The 27,065-nt window shown below is 45.4% G+C and overlaps 1 protein-coding gene across 9 annotated transcripts in view; it reads right to left on the bottom strand.

Annotated features, from left to right (window-relative positions):
- APBA2 (amyloid beta precursor protein binding family A member 2) overlaps positions 1 to 27,065 on the bottom strand; it is a 272,652-nt gene that overhangs the window by 211,441 nt on the left and 34,146 nt on the right. For 6 of the 9 annotated variants that reach the window (XM_047863713.1, XM_047863716.1, XM_047863722.1 and 3 more), the window contains exon 2: positions 13,952 to 14,058. The exons of the other annotated variants lie outside the window; for them this stretch is intronic. The gene's annotated coding sequence lies outside the window, so the exon portion shown is untranslated. The remainder of the gene's footprint in view (positions 1 to 13,951; positions 14,059 to 27,065) is intronic. 9 annotated transcript variants of the gene reach the window in all.

Below are 27,065 nucleotides of genomic sequence, written 5' to 3' on the forward strand. Positions count from 1 at the left end.
CCTCAATGGGGAAAAACTGTAGGAACACGACAGGGATGTCCACTCTCACCGCTGTTGTTTAACATAGTGTTGAAAGTGCTAGCATCAGCAATCAGACAACAAAAGGAAATCAAAGGCATCAAAATTGGCAAAGATGAAATTAAGCTTTCACTTTTTGTAGATGACATGATATTATACATGGAAAATCTGATAGACTCCACCAGAAGTCTGCTAGAACTGATACATGAATTTAGCAAAGTTGCAGGATACAAAATCAATGTACAGAAATCAGTTGCATTCTTATACACTAATAATGAAGCAACAGAAAGACAAATAAAGAAACTGATCCCATTCACAACTGCACCAAGAAGCATAAAATACCTAGGAATAAATCTAACCAAAGATGTAAAAGATCTGTATGCTGAAAACTATAGAAAGCTTATGAAGGAAATTGAAGAAGATATAAAGAAATGGAAAAACATTCCCTGCTCATGGATTGGAAGAATAAATATTGTCAAAATGTCAATACTACCCAAAGCTATCTACACATTCAATGCAATCCCAATCAAAATTGCACCAGCATTCTTCTCGAAACTAGAACAAGCAATCCTAAAATTCATATGGAACCACAAAAGGCCCCGAATAGCCAAAGTAATTTTGAAGAAGACCAAAGCAAGAGGCATCACAATCCCAGACTTTAGCCTCTACTACAAAGCTGTAATCATCAAGACAGCATGGTATTGGCACAAAAACAGACACATAGACCAATGGAATAGAAGAGAAACCCCAGAACTAGACCCACAAACGTATGGCCAACTCATCTTTGACAAAGCAGGAAAGACTATCCAATGGAAAAAAGACAGTCTCTTTAACAAATGGTGCTGGGAGAACTGGACAGCAACATGCAGAAGATTGAAACTAGACCACTTTCTCACACCATTCACAAAAATAAACTCAAAATGGATAAAGGACCTGAATGTGAAACAGGAAACCATCAAAACCCTAGAGGAGAAAGCAGGAAAAGACCTCTCTGACCTCAGCCGTAGCAATCTCTTACTCAACACATCCCCAAAAGCAAGGGAATTAAAAGCAAAAATGAACTACTGGGACCTTATGAAGATAAAAAGCTTCTGCACAGCAAAGGAAACAACCAACAAAACTAAAAGGCAACCAACGGAATGGAAAAAGATATTTGCAAATGACATATTGGACAAAGGGCTAGTATCCAAAATCTATAAAGAGCTCACCAAACTCCACACCCGAAAAACAAATAACCCAGTGAAGAAATGGGCAGAAAACATGAATAGACACTTCTCTAAAGAAGACATCCAGATGGCCAACAGGCACATGAAAAGATCCTCAACGTCGCTCCTCATCAGGGAAATAAAAATCAAAATCACACTCAGATATCACCTCACGCCAGTCAGAGTGGCCAAAATGAACAAATCAGGAGACTATAGATGCTGGAGAGGATGTGGAGAAATGGGAACCCTCTTGCACTGTTGGTGGGAATGCAAATTGGTACAGCCACTCTGGAAAACAGTGTGGAGGTTCCTCAAAAAATTAAAAATAGACCTACCCTATGACCCAGCAATAGCACTTCTAGGAATTTACCCAAGGGATACAGGAGTACTGATGCATAGGGGCACTTGTACCCCAATGTTTATAGCAGCACTCTCAACAATAGCCAAATTATGGAAAAAGCCTAAATGTCCATCAACTGATGAATGGATAAAGAAATTGTGGTTTATATACACAATGGAGTACTACATGGCAATGAGAAAGAATGAAATATGGCCCTTTGTAGCAACATGGATGGAACTGGAGAGTGTTATGCTAAGTGAAATAAGCCATACAGAGAAAGACAGACACCATATGGTTTCACTCTTATGTGGATCCTGAGAAACTTAACAGAAACCCATGGGGGAGGGGAAGGAAAAAAAAGAGGTTAGAGTGGAAGAGAGCCAAAGCATAAGAGACTCTTAAAAACTGAGAACAAACTGAGAGTAGATGGGGGGTGGAAGGGAGGGGAGGGTGGGTGATGGGTATTGAGGAGGGCACCTTTTGGGATGAGCACTGGGTGTTGTATGGAAACCAATTTGACAATAAACTTCATATATTGAAAAAAAAATAAAATAAAACATTTCTTCTGGGAATGTCTGACCTTGAGCAAACTCCCTCAGGTGGAAAGTTCCTCCTGAGAATGTGACAGACACTACCTACTCTCCCTCAGGCTTCCCCCAGGAATTTCACAAAAGACCTGACTAAAAATAAGTAGACCATAAAACGTATGACCCACAAGGAACAGTATGGCCATAGAACACCCCTCATACAACAGAAACAAGCCAATCAAAAAGGCACGACTAGGCATTTAGAGTTCCCTAGACAATAAGGGTAGGACCTGAGAAGGAACCTGTAAATCAAAGTCCCTTGCCTATAGTTGCGGGCATTCACTTTCAAATGCCCCCTCTCTGTAAAGAGAGCTTTCAAACTATTCTTACTTTCTGGTCTCACACTCTACTAAACTTTTGCCTGCTGCCCATTTTGCTTTGTATCTACCTCTTCAGTCTTCGAAGCCACAAGACAACGAACCCTGGGTATTGAGGTAAAAAGTCATGCAACAGAATGGGAGGCACAGGTCTGCCACTGACACAGGGGCTCCCCACCCAGTGCCACAGCTTGGTGGTTAGCACTACCAGCTGGGCACGGGCCTGGCACAAACTCACAAGAGCTTCTGAGGGCAGAAAACAGCCCCAAACTTGGCCTTCTTCCGGAAACATCCCCAGCAGCAGCTGGCGCCATGTATCACTGCCAGCCCATTCTCACCCTGTATCCTAGAGGGCTGAGGCCTCAGAGAGGTGAAGAGACATGGTCTTTGGGCCTTTGCATTGTTAAAAAGAAAACCCCAGGCCCAAAATGGCGTCACTTAGGCAAAGTCACCAAACAGGGGCTTAATATCTAACCCAATTACAGTTTCAGCCTCCCCCAGAAATGTAGTCTTGCTCAGTTGGTGTAGAATTTTCTGATCAGCATCAGTGAGGTCATCTGTCACAGGGCCCTCTCCATTCCCCAAAAGAAAATTATATAATCTACATGATATGGGCCACCTAACTCTTACCCCAAAGGGAAAGTGACCCTGCCTGAGACAATCCTTCCTTTTCTTTTGCTAACAACTTCCTTGCTTCACCCTCCTTCCTATAAAAACCATCCATTTTGTACAACTCCTCAGAGCTCGCCTCTACTTGCTAGATGGGGTGCTGCCTGAATCAAGAATCATTTAATGACGCCAATAAGATTTTCAAATATCCTCAGTTGGATTTTTGTTCTTTAACGGCATCAACTTGGCTACTTCTACCTTTCTCCAAAAGTTCGTTTTATACAGAAGTAAGTGGGCCAATATTGTCCTTTCAGTAAAATAACTGTTGTGAATGCCTCAATTTGGGGCAGAGGCAACCTTATCTTTAGTGAGTGGGTGCCAGATCCACACTTCCTCCACGAGAACTGTGGTCTTTAAGAATACATATCCCTCCCCCTTCCCCATTCCCCTGATGAAATCGGGATAACAATATTTCTTACACTCGTAATTAAGAGCAGAACAGATGGCAATGGTTGAAAAATCTGTTCATGAGAAGTGATGCTGGCAGCAGGATCATCAGCAAGATGGGGAGCACGGGGGCGATTTTGTTTTTCTTGATGTGCAGAAGGCCTACCACTGTAATCCCAAAAACAAGGTCCTGGGAATGGAGGGGAAAGGGTGGGATGCAAGATTCATCCACAATAAGAGGGCAAAACAGCTGGGCCATTTAGAAGCGACCACAGAAAAGTCACCTGCTTCTGCACTGGCTGGGCCGACCGTGCTTCCCAGGGAGCTCAGCTTCCAGAGCCACCATGATAGACCATCAGCACCTGTGAGAGGCAAACAATAGCCTCCTGGGCTTTTTCCTCTGTCTGGTGAGGACACCTGGACACCTCCTCTACGTAGTCACATTCATCTCTGCTTCAAATCTACCAAAACCACAGTGCACAGGAGAAAATGTACAAATTAGCAGCCACCCATGCCCAGGTGGCCTGGCAACATACTTTATCACTTTTATTCATTCAGAATGTGCCAGGCACTCTTTTGGGTGTGGGGATGGCAGGGAATAGACGGACGATGTTCCAGTCTTCCGGGTTTTATGTTCTAAGGAGGAAGCCAGGCAAAAAATGACTGAACCATCAAATAAAGTACAGTAAAACCCTGGATTGCAAGTAACTTGTTCTGTGAGTGCTCCACAAGACGAGCAAACATTTCTAATAAATTTTAATTTTATTTTTTTTTTATTTTTTTTTTCAACGTTTATTTATTTTTGGGACAGAGAGAGAGCATGAACGGGGGAGGGGCAGAGAGAGAGAGGGAGACACAGAATCGGAAACAGGCTCCAGGCTCTGAGCCATCAGCCCAGAGCCTGACGCGGGGCTCAAACTCACAGACCGTGAGATCGTGACCTGGCTGAAGTCGGACGCTTAACCGACTGTGCCACCCAGGCGCCCCTTAATTTTCACTTGATAAAGCAGTGATATCTTGCAATACAAGTAGTACATGACGCCAAATGTCACATGATCACAACTGAGCCAAAGGTTCTTGAAATTCGCTTTGATATACAAGTGTTTTGGATTACAAGCATGTTTCCAGAATGAATTATGCTCGCAAACCAAGGTTTTACTGTATGTAATTCTAGGTGGTGACAAGAGTCATGAGGAAAACTGAAGCCTGGGGAAGGACTCTGTTTCAGCTCAAACACGAAAAGAGCTTGGAAGTTGCCACTTGAGCCCTTACAATAAGAAAGAGCTGGACAAAGCGAACATCAGTGACTTTTCTTGGACCCATCAATGAACTAAGTTTGCAGACGGCCCCCTGAAATCTGAAGGACCAAGAAACATCTCTTGATTCTGGCAGAGGGAGGAGGAAATAACCATTGTGAAACACCCAGAAACTTCTCCGTAACAAAGGTCTGCTGTCCAGGGGGAAAGACTTAGCCAGAATCTTGTCTCAAAGCCACCAGGGAAGGGTGGGGAGGGCATTTTGCTCACTGAAGCCACTCTAGCCTCTCTCTCTAGAGTGTGCCAGGCACTCTAAGGGGGCTGGAAGAGCCATGTGAGAAGAAACTCTGGCGAAAGTCACAGGCTGGGAGCACAGGCCCACCTAAAGATGGAGATTTCATCATAAGATTACAGAATACTTCTGCTCCCCCAGCTTCCACCACACCACAGGGCTCCAGTATGACACCAGTGTATTAAGCTAAAAGAGCTACCCCAGATTCTCTAACCAGGAGCGCCAAGGGAAGGCCACAGTCGAGGTGGGACAGACAAAACCAAGGAAGACATGACATACAGCCCAATCCCTAATGAGATTTACAAACACTCACACTAAAGGTTTCCAACATAATATGCCTGGCTTTTAACAAAATATAAGGCATATCAAAGGCAAAATAAGTAAGTAAGTAAGTACGTAAATAAATAAATAAATAAATAAATAAATTTTTAAACCCATGTTTAAAAGAAGTAAAGCAAGCATTATAACCAGATTCATATGATAGTTTTTGGAATTATCATACTGGGAAATTAAAGTAACTATGACTAATGTGCTAAGGGTTCTAATGGGAAAAGTAGACAACACAGAAGAACAGATTGGTAATATAAACACAAGGATGGAAAGTCTGAGAATCAAAAAGAAATTCTAGAAAAAAATTTTTAAAAAATAATCTATAATAGCAATGAAGACTACCTTTGAAAATGAAGAATACCCATCAGTAGATTTGAGATGGTTGAGGAACAAATCAGTGAGCTTAAAGACAAGTCAACAGAAATTTCCCCAACTGAAACACAAACAGAAAAAAGAATGGGTGCAGCGTGGGCCAAACGAGTATCCAAGAACGGTGGGACAATATCAAGAGATGTAACATACATGTAATTGGAACATCAAAAGGAAACAAAAGAAATAATGGAGAAGGAAAAATATTTGCGGTAACAATGGCCAAAAATTTTCCACACGAGGCTCAAAAAACACCAAACAGAATAAATATTTAAAAAAAAGAAAACGAACAAAAACAAAAACAAAAATACCTACTCAAACTGCAGAAAACCAAACAGAGAAAATCATGAAAGAAGCCAGAAGGAGGTGTGGAAACATTTTATCTAGAGAAGAACAAAGAAAAGAGTTAACAGCAGATTTCTCCTCAGAAACCATGTCAGCAAGAAAAGAGTAAAGGAAAATCTTTGAAAGTTTTAAAAGATAAAACCAGCAACCTACAAGTCTATGTCCAAGCACAGTTATCTTTCAAAAGTGAAGAAGAAATAAATATTATCTCAGACAAACAAAAACCAAGGGAATTTGTCACCAGCAGCCAGATCGAGAGAAATGTTCAAAAACTCTTCACACAGAAGGAAAAATATATAGTTGGAAACTTGAATCTACATAAAGAAGGAAGAATATCTGAGAAGAAATGAATGAAGGCAAAATAAAATCTCTTATTTTTGTTACTGTTATTTGATCTAAAAAAATATTTTTTTATTTAAAGCAATAATAGTTACAACATGTTGTGTAATTATATCTTATGGGTAAGTGGAATGAATAATAGCAATGTCATGAGGAATGGGAATTACTAATACTCTGTTTTTACTCTGTTACTTGCACTAATATGAAAAAGTATTCTTAGTATTATTTGAAGATAGACTTCAATTATTTTAGAATGTATATCGTAAACTCTGAGGTCAGAACTAAAAATTTTTAAAAAGAAATATAAATGATAAACTAAGAGAACATTATGGAATCATATAAATGGTCCATGAAAACCAGAGAAGAAAAAAGAGCCTGTTGCAAAAATAAAAGCTATTAAAAAGTTCGATATTAATCTAAATACTCCAACAATAACTTTAAATGTGAACGGTATAAAAATACATCAAGTAAAAGACAGAGGTTATCAGAGTAAATAAAAACACAAGATCCAACCATATGCTGTCTATAAGAAACCCATTTTTTTCTTTTCAAATTTTTATTTAAATTCCAGTTAGTTAACATACAGTGCAATATTGGTTTCAGGAGTAGAATTCAGAAATTCATCCCCTACATACAACACCCAGTGCTCATCACAAGTGCCCTCCTTAATACCCATCACCCATCCCATCCCCCACCCACCTCTCTCCTTCAACCCTCAGTTTGTTCTCTGTCTTTAAGAGTCTCTTATGGTTTGTTTCCCTGTCTTTTTTTCTTTTTTTTCCACCTCCCATATGTTCATCTGTTTTGTTTCTTAAATTCCACATGAGTGAAATCATACGGTATTTGTCTTTCTCTGACTTATTTCCCTTAGCATAATTCACTCTAGCTCCATCCACATTGTTGCAAATAGCAAAATTTCATTCTTTTCGATGGCTGAGTAATATTCCATTGTGTGTATATATGTGTGTGCATATATATGATATATATATCATATACATCATATACATATATGTATATATGTATACATGTGTGTATATATAACGTATACATATATCACATACACAAACATACACACACACACACACACACACATTGATATATATATATCACATCTTCTTTATCCATTCATCAGTCAATAGACATCTGGGCTCTTTCCATAGTTTGGCTACAAGAAATCCATTTTAACTATAAAGATTCTGGGGTACCTGGGTAGTTCTGTCAGTTAAACATCCAACTTTGGCTCAGGTCATGATCTCACAGTTCTTGAGTTTGAGCCCCACATCGGGTCTCTACTGTCAGCATGGAACCTACTTCAAATTATCTGTCTCCCTCTCTCTGCCCCTCCCCTGCTCATGCTCTCTCTCCCCAAAATAAATAAACATTTTAAAAAGGAATAAAAAAATAAATATAAATACTCTGATAGGTTAAAAGGAATGGAGAAAGATAAACCATGCTAACTCTAATCAAAAGAAAATTAGAGTACCAATATTAATTTCAGACACAGCACACTTTAGAACAAGGAAAATCATCATGGATAAAGAGGGAGCATTACATAATGATATGTAATTCTATTCAATTATTCAAGAAGATATTACAATCCTAAACAGCTATGCACCTAACATCAGAGTATTAAAATATACGAGGCAAAAATTGATAGAATTGAAAAGAGAGACAAATTCATTATTATAATTGGAGGCTTCACCATCCTCTGTCAGTAACCGATATAACAAGCAGGCAGAAAATCAACAAACATAGTTCACTCAAACAGCCCTATCAATCAACTGCTTCTAAATGGCATTTATAGAATATTCTATCCAACAACAGCAAAACACACATTCTTCTCAAGCTTGCATGGAACATTCACCTAAGTGTCTTAGCCCACTGGACTGCTATAACAAAATACAACAGACTGGGTGGCTTATAAACAACAAACATTTATTTCTCATAGTTCTAGGGACTAGAAGTCCGAGATCAGGATGCCAGCATGGTCAGGTGTGGGTCCCCTTCTGGGTCTCAGACTTCTCACTGTGTCCTCATACGGCAGAAGGGGATAGGGAGCTCTGTGGAGCCTTCTTCATAAGAATAGTAACCCCATCCCAAGGGCGCTGCCTAATCACCTAATCACCTCCCAAAGATGCCATCTTCTAATACAATCACTTTGGGGGGGTATGACTTCAACATAAGAACTTGTAGGGGCTGGGAAGATACCAATATTATGATCATAGCACAAAAAACGACCACATTTGGGACCATAAGACACACCTTAACAAGTTTTTTTACAAAACAGGTATCATACAAAGTATTTTCTTAGACTAGAATGGAATTAAACCAAAAAGCAATTAACAGGAAGACAGGTGAAATCTCCAAATACCTGACAATTTAACAACACAATTCTAAATAACACATGGGTCAATGAGGAATTACTGACAAATTTTAAAAAAAATTTTAACTAAACGAAAATGAAAATACCAGTTGTCAGAATTTGCAGAAGGCAGCAAAAGCAGTATTTAGAGAAAAATTTATAGCACTAAATGTATACATTAGAAAAGAAGAAAGATCTAAAATCAATAACCTAAGCTTCTACCTCAGGAAATAAGATAACAATTTTTTTAATGTTTATTTATTTTGAGAAAGAGAGCATGCATGCACATGTGCAGGGAAGGGGCAGAGAGACAGGGACAAAGAGAATCCCAAGCAGGCTCCATGCTTAGTGCAGAGCCCAACACAGAGCTCGATCTCATGACAGCGAGATCATGACCTGAGCCAAACTCAAGAGTTGGACACTTTACCAACTCAGTCACCCATGCACCCCGAGATAAAGAACAATTTTAAGTCTAAATCAAGCAAAAGAAATATAGTGAAAGAGTATAAATCAATGAAATCAGGAATATGACAGGAAAAAAATCAACACACTAAAAGTCTGGTTTTTTGACCAAGCTAACCAAGAAAAAGGAGAGAAGACACAAATTACTAACATCAGAAATGAAAGAAATACTGATCCCACAGACATTAAAGGCATAATAAAAGAATACTACAAAGAACTCTATACCCCCAAATTTGATAATTTAGATAAAATGGGCCAATTTCTTAAATGATACACACTACCAGACTCATACAAGGAGAAAGACAAACCAGCTATCTGTGTTAAGGAAATTGAATCAATAATTAATAATCTTCCCCCCAAAATCACGAGGCCCAGATGACTCCTCTTAGGAATTCTACCAAATGTTTAAGTTAGATAGGATACCAATTCTCTACAATCTACTTCAGAAATTAGAAAAGGAAGGAACCCTTCCTGACTTATATCATAAATCCAGTATGACCCTAATATCAAAAACAGATAATTACAAGATAATTACAAGAAAGAAAACTAGAGACCAGTATCTCTCATGAATACACACCTAAAAATCTTCAACAAAGTATTAGCAAATAGAATCCAACAATATCTGAGAAGAATTATCTATCACAACCAAGTGAGATGTATTCCAGGGATGCAATGTTGGATCAACATGAGAAAATAAACTGATATAAGCCATCACCACACAGACAAAAGAAGAAAAAATATATGATCATATTAATTGATGCAGAAAAAGCATTAGACAAAAGACAACACCAATTCCTGATTTAAAAAAAAAAAATTCACCAAATTAGTCATTGAGGAGACCATCCTTAGCTTGACAAGAGGAAATACAAATCAAAACCACAATAAGATACCACTTTACACCCGGATGGTTGGCCATCACTTTAAAAAAAAAAAAGAAAGAAAACAATAAGAGTAGGTAAGGTTGAGGAAAACAGGAACCCTCACATCCCGCTGGTGAGAATATAATAAAGCAGTAGTGGAAAACACATTGGTGGTTCCTCAAAAATTACCATGTGATCCAGCAACTCCACTCCTAGGTATATACACAAAAGAACTGAAAACATGTATTCAAATACCTGTACACACACGTTCATAATAGCATTATTCATAACAGGCAAAAGGTTGAAACCACCCAAATGTCCATCAACAGATGAACGGATAAACAGGACGTGGTATATAAACATACAATGGAACAGTACTCAGTCGTAAAAGGAATGAAGTTCTGATACCTGCTACAACTTGGATGAACCGCATAAACATTATGCCAAATCAAAGTCCATTTGGGCTGCTGTAACAAAGTACCAGAGATTATGTGGCTTGTAACAATAATTCTCACAGTTCTAGAGGCTGTGACACAAAAGGTCACATACTGTATTATTTCTAACTGTATAGGAAACATCCATTATAGGTAAATCCACAGAGACTGAAAGCTGAGTGATGAGGTTGGGAGGGTGGGGGAGAGGGAATGGAAACAGAACACTTAACAAACATGAGCATTTCCTTCTGAGATGATGAAAATGTCTTGGAACACAATCGAAGGGATGGATCCCCCACGACACAGGAGAGGCATTTAATGTTACTAAACTACACACGTTAAGCTGGTTACTGGTTAATTTCTGTTATGTGAATTTTATCTCAGTTTTTTAACAATGTAGATAACATCATATTCAATGGTGAGAAACTAGAGACTTTCCCCCTAAGATGGAGACCAAGGCAGAAAGAGAGAGAGGAAAAAACAACAACAACAACAACAACAACAACAACATCCAAACACTGCAGGGCACTCAGGATGTTGACAGAAAATCATGTGTTGGATTTGTCAACACTGGGTGTTGGTGACCTGGATGAGAATTCTCAGTGAGATGAGAGAGTGGGAAGCCAACCAGAGTAAGCTAAAGAACAATTGGACTGACTTCTGGTGTTTAGGAAACAGGGTTAGAAACCTTTCTTCATCTTCTCTTGAAACTGCTCAAAAACAAAAGGAGAGCCAGAAACATAAATAAACACCATACCTGCTAATCAGAAACTGAATTTTTTCAGATCTAGGGGATGTGTTTTAACTGTCTCCTGATTTAGTCTATCCTGACTGATACACGTTTTATAGGGATATAACCCAAAATTATGAAATAACTATACTGGTTAAATAGAGCATCCCTACGAAATGAAAACTGTGAGTTAAAATCATTTCCACCACCATAGGGAGTTCAGAAATAAGAGAGCATGCATAATCTTTACAAACGTGTGATAAATCACAGAAGAAACAGCTGAAAGCTGGAAGTGGTGGTCCACAGGGAGCAGGATAGGGCAGGGGTTGCGTGGGGATAGTAGGAGCGATAGCCAAGAATCTGCTGTTTTTTCACAAACCTTACAGAACTCCTGACTTCTTAAAACATGTATATGTATAGGATATCTATAAAATAAAAATAATATTTGAAAAAGCGAACCCAGGGCTGTCAGGGGGGCTAAGGGCAGGTGGGGCATGTCATGTCACAGCCTGAAAGGACCTGGCCAAGAATGCTGTGTAAGCACACCTGTGCACAGGGCTGGGTCCTAGCTGCCTCAGTTTCCACAGCACCCAGAACAGGACCCAGCATAGTGTTGGAGGTGTGGCTGAGGCTTTGGAACTGCAGCCATGATTTTAAATCCCAGCTCTGGCACTTTCCAGGTCTGTGCATGTGAGCAAGAACCTCACTTTCCTCCCTGGCCTTCAGCGAGCATTCAGGGAGTCACTCTGTGTGGCTCCCCCAGCACAGTGCCTGGCCCACTATGCACAGAACAAATAGTGCTCTTACTGCTTTTAAGTTCTCAACGTATACTTGAAGGAGCTGCCATGCTGCCAGGTTGAGAGGCAGGAGGGAGACATAATGGGGTGGGTCAGGATGTTTCCCGAAAGACGGTGTAAAGTGGGGTTGGCACTGAGCTGCTCAGTGGGGTCTGGATTAGGGACCAGATGGTGGAGAGTGAAGCACAGCAAGGCTTTGGGGGGAGGGCAGAATGGGAGCCAACGAAGGTGCTGTATAAAAACCGGGGGCCGGAAGGCCAGGCAGACTGGCCACTGAAGGACGGAACGTGGGCTGGGAGCTGTGGCTGGCTGTATGCTGCACTTGGGGACCCTGCTAGGAAAAGGTCTCATGTGGGATGATTACACAGCTGTTGATGTCCCCTCCCCTTTGCAGGACAAGCTGGGCCGCTCCACTGACCAGACCCCACAGGCACCTGGAAGATGGGCCCTGTCCTGGGAGGGGACTTGCTATGGGTTGAATTATGGCCCCCGAGGCAATATTCAAGTCCTAACCCTCAGTAGCTGTGCATGAAACCCTAATTGGAAACAAGGTCTCTGCAGGTGATCATGAAGATGAGGTCATTGGAGTGGGCCCTAATCCATTTTGAGTGGTGTCCTTTTAAAAGGGGGAAATTGGGGGGCACCTAGGTGCTCGGTGGGTTAAGTGTCTGACTTGTGGTCTCAGCTCAGGTCATGATCTCACAGTTCGTGAGTTCGAGTCCTGCGTCAGGCTCTGCACTGACAGTGTGGAGCCTGCTTGGTATTCTCTCCCTCCGTCTCCCTCTCTCTCTCTCTCTCTCTTCCCTTCCCCCACTTGCTCACTCTCTCTCAAAATAAATAAATAAACTTTAAAAAAAAATAAAAAGGGGAATTTTGGACACAGAGATAACGACGCAAGGAGAAAGCTATGTGGGGGTTACAATTATAGCAGCACAAGTCAAGGAAGGCCAAAGACTGTCAGCAAACTACGAGAGCTGGAGAGAGGCCTGCAACAGACTCCCCCTCGCAGTCCCCAGAAGGAGCCATCCCTGCCAACACCTTGATTTTGGACTCCAGAACCATGAGAAAATAAGCTTCTGTTGTTTAAGCCACCCAGTCTGTGGTACTTTGTCACAGCAGCCCTAGATAGCTAACACAGGCTTGCGGCTCTCACTGCCAACAGGTGACACCCTCAGACACAGCCTTATCACAGGCTGTGTATCACAGACACACTCAGTCACAGCCTGAGTGCCCGGCTCCATCCACCTGGGGAGACTTTCCACAGTGGCCCCCAGTCCCCAAGCTGCCCTGCCCCCTCCTGGTGACCCTGGAGAGAGCCCCTAATGGCAGGACCTCAGGTCAACCACTTGGGTCGATGAGTAGCCTGGAGTTGGGCAGGGTTGGGCGGGGAGACCCTGCCCACATCCTGCTGGCCCTGTTGCACTCCCAGGGAGAGCCACTCACTTGGATGTCCCTGGCCCATGTGCACCTAACTGGAAGGGGGGCTGCCTGGGGAGGCAACACAGTGCCACGCAGAACACAGTGCAGCAGAAAGCACCCTGGTGAGTCTGATAGGGGACACAGGCAGGGTCATAGGAAACAGTCTACTGTGTGGCCACTGGTCCTCTAGGGACACCCTGGACTCCCTCTTGCCTTTTTCTGCAAAATAAAGGTAAATTTGTAAAAACAGAAAGCAATGAAAAATTTTAGTGTAGGTGCATTTAAGCTTTTCTTAGAGAGAGGTGGGGGCCACAGGACACAACGCTGTTCTCTCAGCTCCCATTCAGCACGGGAGCCGAGGTGTATACGAAACGGCAGGTGGGGCCCAGCACAGTGGTGACTATCACCCAGTGAGTGGTGAGGTCCTACTCACTCGCAGTCGCCAGGCCCAAGAGGACTCTCAGCCATCCGCAGGACGGTCCTGGCCTCAGAGGCTGGTTTGCCCACACGGGATTCAGCAAAGCTTAAATCTTCCAGAGACTGAAACAAGAGAACACAAATAGGGTATCAATGGGCTGCAAGCAAGCTGCTTATGTATGAACACATGGCAGCTCTCTTATCTGAGCGACGGACCACACGTTTAAAAAAAAGAGGCTAACAGCTCCTGCACCGAAACGTCAAAGGCGGCTCGGAACTGTGGGATCAGAACTCCAAGGTTCTGCAGAACAGCTGAACATTTTGAAAATCAAAGAGCTGCAAATAGATCGTGAGTCTCTCCAAGTTTTCAAGTGAGCCCTCCTGCTCATTCCCAAAGGTCAGCATGCACAGACAGCTAACGATTTTGAGGCCACCAGCGGCCGGGCCTCGGTAGAAAAGAGTGGGGAATGTATTTCTCTAACCCTTTTGGAAGAAGACACGGGAAAACCTATAGCATTAATATTTCAGGTTTCACTTGCTCTAACAGGAAATGAAGCACATTCTTCAAAGTTCTGTTTCCAATTTGTTTTCCAAAGAAAACAAATGTGTAGCATTTTGCTACACAGAACACAGAGCTTTGTGTCACCTGCATTATCTTAAAATCGTATGTGACATACATGGCTGGGAGTTCTACAAAATACACTGAACAAAGCCTTTTCAAAGACAGAGTGATTATATATGCACATGTGGGGGCACAGTGCAAGTCATCCCCTGTGCAAGTGACATCATTTCCTCCCTGACACACGGGGGCGCAGCGTCCAGCCTGCAGCCTACAGACCAGGGCCACCCTGGCATGGGCCATTGCCTGGATCTGTGCAAGGAGCTGGAACTCTGCCTCTTACAGCCTGGGAGGACTAAGGAACCTACCCATGCCTCAGTTTCCCTACTTCAGAGGAGGATGGGAGCACTAAGATATTGGGGATCAGGCCTCACCTCCAGCACCAAGACCTTGGTCTCCCTATCATGTCAAATGAAGGCACCGACCCCCATGACTTACAAGGTTCCTTAAGCTTTTTTTTTTTAATTTTTATTTTTTTTTAGTTTATCCATTGTTTGAGAGAGAGAAAGAGAGAGCAGGAAAGGGGCAGAAAGAGAGGGAGAGAGCATCCTAATTAGGCTCTGCACTGTCAGCACAGAGCCAGATGCAGGGCTCAAACTCACGAACCGTGAGATCATGACCTGAGCTGAAATCAAGAGTTGGACACTCAACCAACTCAGGCACCCTAGGTTCCTTGATCTTCAATGTCGATGGCTGGTGCCATGTTCCCTGTCCACAGAACAAGCCATCCAGCTGAAGGTCTCCTAAATCCAAACATGGAGCCAACCCCCAACCATGGGCCCACTCCAATACCGATGGACGAGGGCATCACTGTCCATGCAGGTAACAACCAGGCCAAACCACACCTGTGCCTGCCCCAACCACAGCCAGGGACACTAATGGGGTGCATGGAGGCATGATACTACATGACATGGTCATTGACTTGACCACAGCATGCAAAGCAGCCAGCTCCCAGGCCTCAGCCTTGACCACTGCTTCAGTCTCCCCTCATCATTCCCCAAGGCCCCATGCCACTGGGGCTTCACCCCTTTCCTGCCAGTGTTCGAGTCATTCCTTTTTTTGTTCCTCCAGAATCTTATTGACAAACTCCTATTCACTCTTCAAAACCCAACTGGGAAAGGCATCCCTGAACTTCAGTAGTAAGCACACTCTTCTCAGTCTGTCCGGTTTCTGCAGTTTTCATTCTCAACCATATCCCCTGCTCCCTCTAGGAGCCTACCTGGCCTCATGAAGGCAGCACTCCAGACTACAGATGCCACAGCAGCCAGCAAACCAAGGACACGGGCCTCAAACACAGCCTTCAAGAAAGGGGAGGGTCAATGCAAGGAGATACAAAGACCGGGAAAGGGCTCTGAACGGGAGCACTGGGTTGGGGTCACAGACACCAGCCACAGCAGAAGCGGTGAAACATGCCACTGAAACCATACTGAGCACTCAACACCAAGCTCTGAGGCCACCAGAAGTTTCTGACTGTGGAGGGGGGTTATCAGGTCAGTTTGGTGCAGGATGACCTAGGAAGAGAAGGGCTCATCCACGAGTCCCCGGAAGAAATGCAGAGGTCCCTATAGGGGTCAGACTTGCAAAGTCCCTTGGAGAGAAGTCCCCCAAAGGGTATGTTTATGGAGCCATTCAGAAGAGGCTGCACAGAAAAGCTCCTTCATGACTTCCCCCTGCTCTCCATGACTCCAGGCCCTGCACTCTGTATGGAAAGCCTCATGCCAGCCCCCAGAGCTGCATAATTACCACACTGCACAAAACTGCCTTTCACCAACCTGCTAACCGCCATGAGCCATAGGCTGCCATGTGCAGCATGTCCCTGAGGCTAAAAATACAACGACCTTCTCAGGGACACTCCTCCTCCAGAGGCCATCCACAGAGGTGGAGGTGAGGCTGCCTGGGAACCAAAGAGTCTTTCTTGGTTGCTTATCTCCCTCCATTCAAAAGCCAACTGTGGAGCCAACCTACTATGTGCCCAGGTTGGGTCCTCAGCTCTCTGCCTTCTGCAATGTCTGGCAGACGACCCTCCCTGGTAAGAAACAGGTGACACTGTGCCCCTCCCCACTCCCCCCTGCCCTACACTCAGCGGCTCACAAGGCTCACCCAGAAAGAAGGTTCACAAGGAAATAGAAAACACTCCAGAAACTCATATATCCCCCCAGTCGCGAACTGACTGGGAGTAAAGTTCAACGGTGCCCTCCATGACTCCTCTTCAACCCCAGAAAGAATACGGGAAGACACGGGGGTAGACAGGCATGCCAGGCCAATGCTAGTGCTCTGCTCCTGACAACCAGCCAGCTTGGTCCACCTCACAACGAATGGTGACTGGTGGGATGAAGTGACCCTGCTGTGAACAGACAAGCTAAGGCTGGGCCGGCACAGGGAAGCTGCCTGGCCTGTTGGGAGGGACACGATGCTGGCAATGTCACACCCAGCTCCACCAGGTCCACCCTGACACTGGGCCCCTGGACAGCAGAAAAATGACCAAACGCAGGAAGGCAGAGCTCACAGGGTCAGGCCTGTCCCCAGGGTCAAGGGCAGCCCTAACCTTTGTAGCCTGCTAGAGTCACTTCTTGCCTCTGGCCCTCTATGTGCAGTGGCTGGACTGCCCATTCCTGCCCCGCCCCTGCTCACACTTCAACAGACCACTGTGCACAGAGCATATTGTCTTCTCTCAGTCAGAGGAAGGTCCCACCATGTCCCCTCCCCCAGGCCAACAGCGCAAGTGAGCTTGATGAGGCCTTTCTCCACCCAGTCCCTAAAGAATCTGAGACAGAAAACACCCAGATGACCAACAGGTACATGAAATGCTTCACATTGCTGATCATCAGAGAAATGTAACTCGAAACCAGAATGAGATATCACCTGACACCTGTCAAAATGGCTAGTATCAAAAAGACAGGAAATAACAAGTGTTGATGAAAATGTGGAGAAAAGAGAACCCTTGTGCACTGTTGGTGGGAAGTATGTTGGTGGAGCCACTGTGAAAAACAGTGTGAAAGTTCTTCAAAAAATTAAAAATAAAACTCCCATTTGACCCAGCAATTCCACCAGCAGGTATTTATCTGATGAAAATGAAAGACTAACCCCAAAAGATATCTGCACTCTTATGTTCATTGCAACATTATTTACAATAGCCAAGATATGGAAGCAACCTAAGTGCCCACTGACAGATGAATGGATAAAGAAAACATAGTAAAAAAAGTGTATATATACACACAGTAGAATATTATTGAGCCATTAAAAAGGGGGTGCCTGGGTGGCTCAGATGGTTGAGCATCCGACTCTTGATTTTGGCTCAGGTCATGATCTCACTGTTGTGAGATTGAGTCCCATGTTGGGTTCCACGCTGTGCATGGAGCCTGCTTAAGATTCTCTCCCTCCCCCCCGCCGCCCCTCGCTCCCCTCTGTCTCAAAAAAATTAAAATTAAAATTAAATTAAGCATTTAAAAACAGGAAATCCTGACATTTGCAACAATATGGATGGACCTTACCAGCATTATGCTAAGTGAAATAAGTCAGACAGAGAAAAACAAACACCATATGATCTCGCTTATATGTGGAATCTAAAAAAAACAGAAACTAACAAACAAAAACCCTGAATTCATAGATGCAGAGAACAGATTGGCAGAGAACAGAATGCCAGAAGCAAGGGATGGGGGTTGGTGAAATGTGTGAAGTGGGTCAAAAGATACAAACCCCCAGCTATAAAATAAGTCCTGGGAATATGATAGAGACCATGATGACCGTAGTTAATAATATTGTATTGCATATTTGAAAGTTGCTTAGAGAGTAAATCTTAAAAGCTCTCATCACAAGGAAAATAATTTTGTAATCATGTGTGGTGATGGCTGTTAACTAGACTTAATGTGCTGATCATTCCACAATATATACAAACATCAAATCATTGCTCTGTATACCTGAAACTAATATAATGTTATATGTTAATTATACCTCAACTTCAAAAAAAAATCTGAGAAGGAAAAAAGATTAAACCTAGGTCTGAGAAGACAGAAATGAGAATGTACAGACCAGGGACAGGGACCCAGATATGCAAGCCAGAAGGTTCTGCCCTGAGGCTCTGCCCTGCACAGACACCGCCCAGCCTCCAGGTGGCAAACAGCAGCCGGGGCAGCCATATCCTCCTCACAGCCCTCAAGCAAATGGCACACAGCCCTGGCAGGTATCCTGACACAGCCCAGTCAGTGTCCAAGAAGCCCTTCATATTTCCTCTACCTCCAAGAACCAGAAAATCAGGGGCTGCTGTAGGTGTCTGTCTGGGAAGCCAAACATGGGTCCGCTGATAGACAGAACATGGAGAACTTGTTCTCAACATCTCCCAAAGCCTTCCCATCTCAGCTGATGGCTACTTCCTTCAAATTGCTTAGGCTGAAGCCTCAGAGTCATCCTGGGCCCTTCACCTTCCCTCGCCCTCACACTAATCAGGGAAATCATGCTGGTTCTACCTCTGAAGTCAACACAGACTCCCAGCACTGCTCCCCCATGACCACTAATGCCTGGGCTGAGCCCCCATGCCCTGTATGGCTGTATGGCACCTAACATCTCATTGCCTCTATGCTGGACCCTGCAAATCTAGCCCTGGTGCACCAGACCAAATGATCATCCCCAGTGGTAAGTCCTCACCACAGTCTCTGAGACCTTACACAATCTGGCATGCATCCCTTCCACCACCCCTCGTGACCTCTCCCTCTATACCTGTGCCCTCGCTCATTCAGCACCAGCCACCTGGCCTCCTTGCTCTTCCCTCGAAGATAACAGACAGATGGTACCCCAGGGCCTTTACAGGGGCCATGCCCCTGGCTATCCACATGGCTCCCTCCATGCTGCTGCTCATACCTTACTCTCCCTAACCACCCTACTTAAAACCACAATACCATCCACCAGCCTTCCCCGGCCTCCTCCCCTGCTTTATGTTTCTCCATAGCTATTGCCACCATCTAATACCTGATATGTGTCTTTTATTTATCTTGGTTATTGCCTGCCTGCCCTCCCTGGAAAGCCAGCTCTATGAAAGCAGATTTTTTCAACCAACATTCAATAAAAACACATGGAATGAATGAATGAGTACATCCTCCACCTAGGAAGAAAGCAGGACATGCATATGCCACAGCCAGCACCAAGTGGCCCAGAGAGCTGATGGGGACACAGCACTGCTGCCCACTTCAGTGACAATGACATGACTCCAGCACCGCCAAGCGGCCCAAAAGGAAGAAGAGGAAGCCCTTCTTGGGTCCAGATAAGCCCCAAAAGGATGCTACCTAGAGCCTAGAGCTGGAAGCACCAGCTCCACCCTTTCCTTTTGCAGGTGAGGAGCCGAGGCTCAGAGGCCAACACAGACCCTCCGCGCCCCATCCCAAGCTTTGCTGTAGTCTGCGCCTTGACGCCGGTAGCAGTGAGCACAGGGCCCAGACCCAAGGCTGGCCACAAGCACCCCCAGAGGCAGTTGCAGAGTGGTGAAGAGCCCATCTGGAGCCAGACTGCCTGGGCTTGCTTCCTGAGAATCCCAGCAAACTATTTAACTCCCCTGGCCCCTCCTGTCCCATCTAGAACATGGGGGACCTCAGACATCTCAGAAAGAACATTAACATGCACCAAACTGCCCAGAGCAAGATCAGCCAGGGATAAGTAAGCACTGTGACACTCTAAAGCAACACCTTCAATACGAGGCTGCCCTGGGGCATGGGGAAATGAGAAACGAGAAAAGCACCCTGAAAAGATGGAGAGGAACTAGAACTTTAAGCAAAATAATGAGAGGAAATAGAATTAAATGGTCCACATATCTAATGGCTCTGTCCTCAATACCCTCCCAGAATTCTCCTTACTGATCTAATGTGAGCATGCTCCACAAGGTCTTCTAGAGAACACTTTGCAGACAGGAAACACCAAGATTCACCATAATTTTCCTGAAAAAAAAAAAAAGTTCTTCCTATGATGGTGTGGAGTAGGGGGTCTGGAACGGTAGTCCTGGCTCGAGTCCATGGCTGGATGACAAGAGCCTACTCCCTGTTGCTGGGCTCCCAGACACAACCCACAACAGATAAACCCAGACAAAGACAGGCACCTCCATGTCCTGCTTTCCCGGGAAGGGCAAGCTGGGTAGAGAAATGACACCACCCTGTGCCCTCATGCTCCAATCCTCTGCAGAGCCCTGGTCTCCCAGAGCACAGATAAGTAAACGGGACTTGAGTCCACCCCAGCCAACAGCTGGCAGGCAGAGGGGTGCTCCCTAGCTTTGGGGGACCATGCTGGGCACTGGCTTCAGGGAAAGTCTAGGGTGGCCACTTCTGCAAGACTAGCCATGGGGGCGTAGGGCTGTGCTCTCAGGTGGAGTCCAGGCCCAGGACAAAGGTAAAGGGGGTCCACTCCCCTTCACAAAATTTCAAACCCACAGGTTCACCCCACCTCAATGGTGCCACACTAGGAGTCAAGGTGTGTTCTAAAAACATCTGTGCCTGGAAAGGTACTCTGCTCTGCTACATGTGACAATGGCCATATAAGGCCATATAGGTCTGCCATATGCAGACTCCTAAGGCAGCAGGGCCACCCAGTCAAGTGAGTGGGATCAAAAAAAAAAAATCAGGATCGACTGTGAAAGACCCAAAATGGTGACTTTGTTTTTGTTTTTGTTTTTAATGTTTATTTATTTCGAGAGAGAGAAAGCATGAGCAGGAGAGGGACAGAAAGAGAGGGAGACACAGAATCCAAAGCAGGCTCCAGGCTCCGAGCTGTCAGCACAGAGTTCGACGCAGGGCTCGAACCCACAAACCATGAGATCATGACCTGAGCCCAAGTCAGACGCTTAACCGACTGCGCCACCCAGGTGCCCCTAAAATGGTGACTTTGGAAAGCAGTGACCACAGGCTCCATGTATCTCACAGAGTGGTGCCGGGGGTGAGAGGGATAGCAAGACACAGGCCCCAGCAGAGAGAGCAGAGGGGCACACAGTGGTTTAGGGCAGAAGGATCAACACAAATCCAACCCACTGGCCCAGAGTGGAGGGTCCTGGTCCTTGTCAGGGAGCCCCTTGTCCTGCAAAATACACTAGGGAAGGCCCGCCTTCCAGGAAAGACTCCAGGTCCATCTGCCCAGCAGGAAGGAAGCCAATGAGTCTAGAGCCTCACCCCCAGGGAGTCAGCACAATAGCCCTGAGGGAATTCTATTCTTATCCTGCACGACCAGGCCAGCAGAAGCTAAGGAAGGGCAAGTAAGTCACTTGCTCAGGGTGGTAGGGCTAAGTTCCAGGAGAAGTCGGGGCCCACTGACTTCTCGGGGCCCAACCCTGGGGTGACCACATTCTGAAACCCTCTCTTTTCTTATGCCCACTGTGCTGCCTTCCATCTGGGCATCAGACACGTAGCATCCAATGCAAGATATGATGATGTGGCCACACTGAAGCACTTGTAGGTATACTGTTGTACTTTGCCAACTTTTGAGAGTGTTATCATTTTGTTTTATGCCAAAAGGACACTTCTCTTTGTCACAAAAATCTCAATATGATCAAACAGGGTAAGTAAGATGATGGAAATCCCACTAATTGTGTAAAAATTCTCCAGATGGACTAAATTTTTTGCCTACTATATGAGGTATTCTTAATTTGATGGATCTGAATTGGGAGGAAATTTGAGGGGAATCTGGCACCTGACTGGATCCCCAGATAAGTAAAAACTAGAAATAGGTGCTAAGCTCCCAAACAGCTCCCTCAACTTCTGGTTGGGTCACCACACCTGCCACAGGAAGCTGATGCCCCTGAACTGCACCCCAGGCCTGCCATGACTTCAATAGTCTACAGCTGTGGCTGGGTGGGCTGTCCCTTGATGCATGTGCAGACACCAAGTACAGGACCATGGACTGAGACCCATCTAAGCTGAGCACTCCCTCGTGTGTAACTCCAGCTGAGTTCTCTGGAAGTCCACACTGGCCATCCACCTCTCAGGACCTCCAATGCATGTCTAACAGGCATCTTGACCTCAGCATATCCAAGGTGGGCCAAACTTTCCCTGCAAAAGATGCAGCTCCACCCACAGCCTCCCCCACTCCCAGGTGATTACAACTCATTGCCCAGTTGGGGACACCCTTGACTCCTCTCTCACCAGTGCCCAGTACTGGCTTGAGCTTCAGGTGCCTCCAGAGCTCTACCTCCTCTGATCCTCCCCACCACCCTCCCCAGCCATGGCCTCCATGATCTTGTGCCTCCTAACAGGGCTGCCTGCTGCAACCCTCACTCTATATAGCACCCTACCTTAGCGGCCAGGGTGGTCCTGAAACACAACACAGAGGAACTACATAGTGTCTCAGTTAAGCTTGGGCTACTAAAACAAAGTACTACAGACTGGGTGGCTTAGCCACACAAATTTATTTCTCACAGTTTTGGAGGCTGGAAGCCTGAGATCAAGGTGCCAGCACGGTCAGGTTCTAGTGAGAGTCCCCTTCTGGGCTGTAGGGCACCAACTTTTTGCTATGTCCTCACGTAGTGGATATCCTCACAGAGCTGTCTGGCCTCTTCTTATAAGGGCACCAGTCCCATCATGAGGACCCCACCCTCGTGACCAAATCACCCACAAAGGCCTCCCTCCTGATATGGGGACTGGGTATTTATTTCCATAATGAATTTGGGGGGACACAAACATTCAATCCAGGATGTGTGCACATGCCCTTATGGTGGGTACACCTCAATAAAATGTTCACTTAAAGAAATCAAAAAAAGGGGGGGGTAGAGGGGTGCCTGGGTAGCTCAGTCAGTTAAGCGTCCAACTTTGGCTCAGGTCACGATCTCACAGTTTGTGAGTTTGAGCCCCTCATCGGGCTCTGTGTTGACAGCTCAGAGCCTGGAGCCTGCTTCAGATTCTATGTCTCCCTCTCTCTCTGCCCTTCCGCCACTCACACTCTGTCTCTGTCTCTCTCTGTCTCTCTCAAAAATAAACATTAAAAAAATGTTTTTAAATAAAAATTAAAACAAAAAGAAATCAAAGGCATTGTAATAGAGAAGGGGAAATGGGGGGGTGCCTGCTGAAGGGTATGGGTGATGGGAATGTTCCAGGATTACAGGGTGGTGGTGGTTGCATAACGCTGTGAGCATATTAAAAAACTCTGCACTGTAAAGGAGTGAATTTTACAGTATGGGAATTATATCTCAATAAAGCTGTTATAAAGCTTTTTAAATCATAAGTCAGATCACATGTTCCTCTTCTCAACCTCTTTCTTCCTCCAACAGCCCTCTGCCACTCAGAGTAAAAGCTCTCACGATGGCGGAGAAAACTTCCTCTCCCGCATCCACACCCTCTGACTTTCCACCCAGTCACTTGCTCTGCCCCTGCCTCACAGGCTCTCTGCTGTTCCTCAGACACATCCGGCCTGACCTCCATGGTGTCCCACTCACCCCGAGGCTGCATCCCTTGTCCTGTCCTGCACCCATCCTGATCCACCTCATCTGCTGGGGTGGACACCCCTCAATTCCCACCTGCTGTGGTCTATGAAATACTCCCCTACCTACAGCACCTACAGAAGTGCTCAATGGCAGCCCCTTGGATGTTGATTCAATGACAGGACTGTCCCCAGGACACACACAGACTGATGCTCAGGGAGACCCATGGCCAGGTGGGCAGAGTGGCCACTTCAACCAGGGTCTGAGGACTTCAGCTATAGCTTGCCTACCAGCCCCATACCATGTTTGGGACCAGCTCACTCATCAATACCTCCTATGTGCCAGGCACAGGCTGGGGGTGAGCAAAGGCCCCAGAGGTAGGACCTGGAAACACAGCTCCCATCTGTGACTTGAGGGGAAACTGCCTTCCCCACTCAAGCCTCCAGCTACAAGGGCTTGTGAGGCCTAGAGAGCCAGGCCTGCTGGGGAGGAGGGTCACATCCCCACCAAGCAGACACAGGCTCTGCCTTATGAATGGTCACAGTTGGAAGGATGCCGTTAGGGAAACCTCCCCTGTAGGACTGTGGGAAAACAGCCTGTTCCAATTGAGACACCCACATCCAGGCTATTTCCTGTTCTAACAAAGAAAGGTATCAGTTCTCATATGGAAGAGACCTCAAATCCCTTCCCACCTTCCTCTATATTCACATCCTCCCCATGAGCCAGCGGGGACAGGAACACGGACTTCCCTGGGCACACGTGAGGCCACAGCAGCAGAACAGTGGCCCGTGTGTCTCCTGGCTGTGCCATGGCATCAGCCCCCACAGTACACCACACTGCTGCCCACTCTCCACCCACTATAGGGACAACAAGGCCGGGCAGCGGCCACCCTGATTCCTGCCTCCAAAGCCTGGCTCCTGCACAGGCCCCACATCCCCACCCCCCACGCACACCCATCCCCACCCCGATATTCCTTTAAAATCCTACATCTTGCCAGAACACTATAAGACAAACAACACAGAATCCAAGAGGGAATAAGGAGCAAAAACTGATGAAGAGGAGCATTGGGGGGGGGGGGGGGGGGCGGGAGGAGTGCTTCCTTGCAAGGCCACCTTGCCTCACCTTGCTGCCAGTTCAGAATCTCACAGAGGCTCCCAGTGATTATTATTATTGTTATTTAGGCTGAGTAGTCGGGGACCAATTAGGGCAGCCAAGTCACCAGCCCCTCTTTGCCCCACAATGGCCCATAAGCGGTGGGCAGCTGTGCTGGGACAGGTGGACGCAAGTGGACATGGGATAAGAATTGAGGAGTCGGGGGACCAGGCCACCACAGGAGCACCAGTCCTCAGACACAAGCCAGCACCGCAGCACCCCGGCCCTCCCCCACGTCACAGAAAGCAAATACTCAATGGGTTATCACAAGGGGCGCCTGGGTGGCTCAGTCGAGTAAGCTTCTGACTCTTGATTTCAGCTCAGGTCATGAACTGACAGTTCATGAGTTGAAGCCCCACTTCAGGCTCCATGCTGACAACACAGAACCTGCTTAAGATTCTCTCTCTGCCCTTCCCCCAACTCATACACATTCTCTCAGTCTCTTTCTCAAAATAAATAAGCTTAAAAAAGAAAAAAAAAAGGCTATCGCAAAAGGCTAGTCCCAAAACAAGTACACAACTAGTTGAGTCAAAACATTTGTCAAAACCCATGAATGCACAACACAAAGAGCGAAACTTCCCCTAATTTACAGTAACGATAATATATCAGTATTGGCTCATCGATTATTAACTAATATGCCATATTAACACTATATGTGAATAATAGGGGAAAGCAGGCATTTGAGAGTGAGGAGGCAAAAGGAAACTCTGAACTTTCTGCTCAGTTTTTCTGTAAAGCCTAAAACTGCTGAAAAGCATTAATCCTGCTAACTTTTTTAAATATAATGTCTGATTGAGAGCTAAATGTAAGAATAGATACCACTGAGGAGCTAATGGGTAAACTGGAAGATGAGGTTTAGGAATTCTCCCAGAATGCAATGCAAACAGACCCTAGAAAGCAGCCCTACAGGAGGCCAGGTTTCCCCTGACTTTGCTGAGAGCCATTAGGCTCCAGGAACATCCTCCCCAAAGCCAGCCACCACAACCTCCTGCTCCCCAAATTGAGGAATGTTAGTAAGTTCTCAGGGTTTCAGTTATTCACCTTCTTCCCCACCCCCAGACTGGTTTTTGTAGGGTGGGGGGAGGGGTGGCGGGCAGCAAGTGTGGAGACAGCAAAGGAGCCTTAGAAAACACGCAAAACCTTAGCCTGCGTCCTTGGCCTCTCCCAAGCTGCTGCATTTCCAAGTTCATGGCCTGAGGGAGTATTCTCTCTTTATTTGGCTGTTGGTGGTGAATGACCTTTTTTGCGGGCTTTCTCTTTTTAAAAAAAAAATTATTTCTTTAGGAGTCCCAATGAAGCCTTTCAGAAAAGCATTTCAGCACTCTCTTTTCAGAAACTTAAATATGCACATCCTTTCATGCAATAACGCCATTTCCAGGAGGACTCACACAGATCTGAAATGATGTCTGTTTGAGGGTTTTTCATTGCAGCCATCTTTTTAAAAAACTTAGGAAACAACCTAAGTGCCCATAAATAGGAGAGCAGTTAAATAAATTATGGCAGAGTCCACACACTGGAATACTCTGAGGCATTTTTTCTACAAGAGTACAGACCAGTACGTACTAAGAGGGAGAAATCTTAAGGTCTACTGTTGAGTGAAAAGCGGAAAGATAGCTGGAGGCTGAGCGTCTGTGTACAGATCCCAGTTAGAGATCCATCAAACCAGCTAGAAAATGTATACGTATCTGCAAGTTCATGTATGGGTGCAAAGGCATCCAGAACAGACCAGAAAGGGCAGAACGCTTGTCAGCAGTTTCCTCTGGGGAAGGGAGTAGAAGTACGGGAGGGAGGCTAAAGGGGTGTTCACTTTTAATTTATTAAATATGTGTGTACTTGTTGGGTCTTTTGCCCAAATACATTTATTATTCCCCAGCACTGTAATGACACCCACAGCCCACGCCTTCCAGGATTTCATATTATAGTCGGGGAGCTGTCTGCAGTAAGAAAAATGACCAAGGGGAAGGGGAAGGATCGACGGGA

Source organism: Prionailurus viverrinus, chromosome B3 (assembly GCF_022837055.1).
Source record: "Prionailurus viverrinus isolate Anna chromosome B3, UM_Priviv_1.0, whole genome shotgun sequence".
Classification (NCBI taxonomy): Eukaryota; Metazoa; Chordata; class Mammalia; order Carnivora; family Felidae; genus Prionailurus; species Prionailurus viverrinus.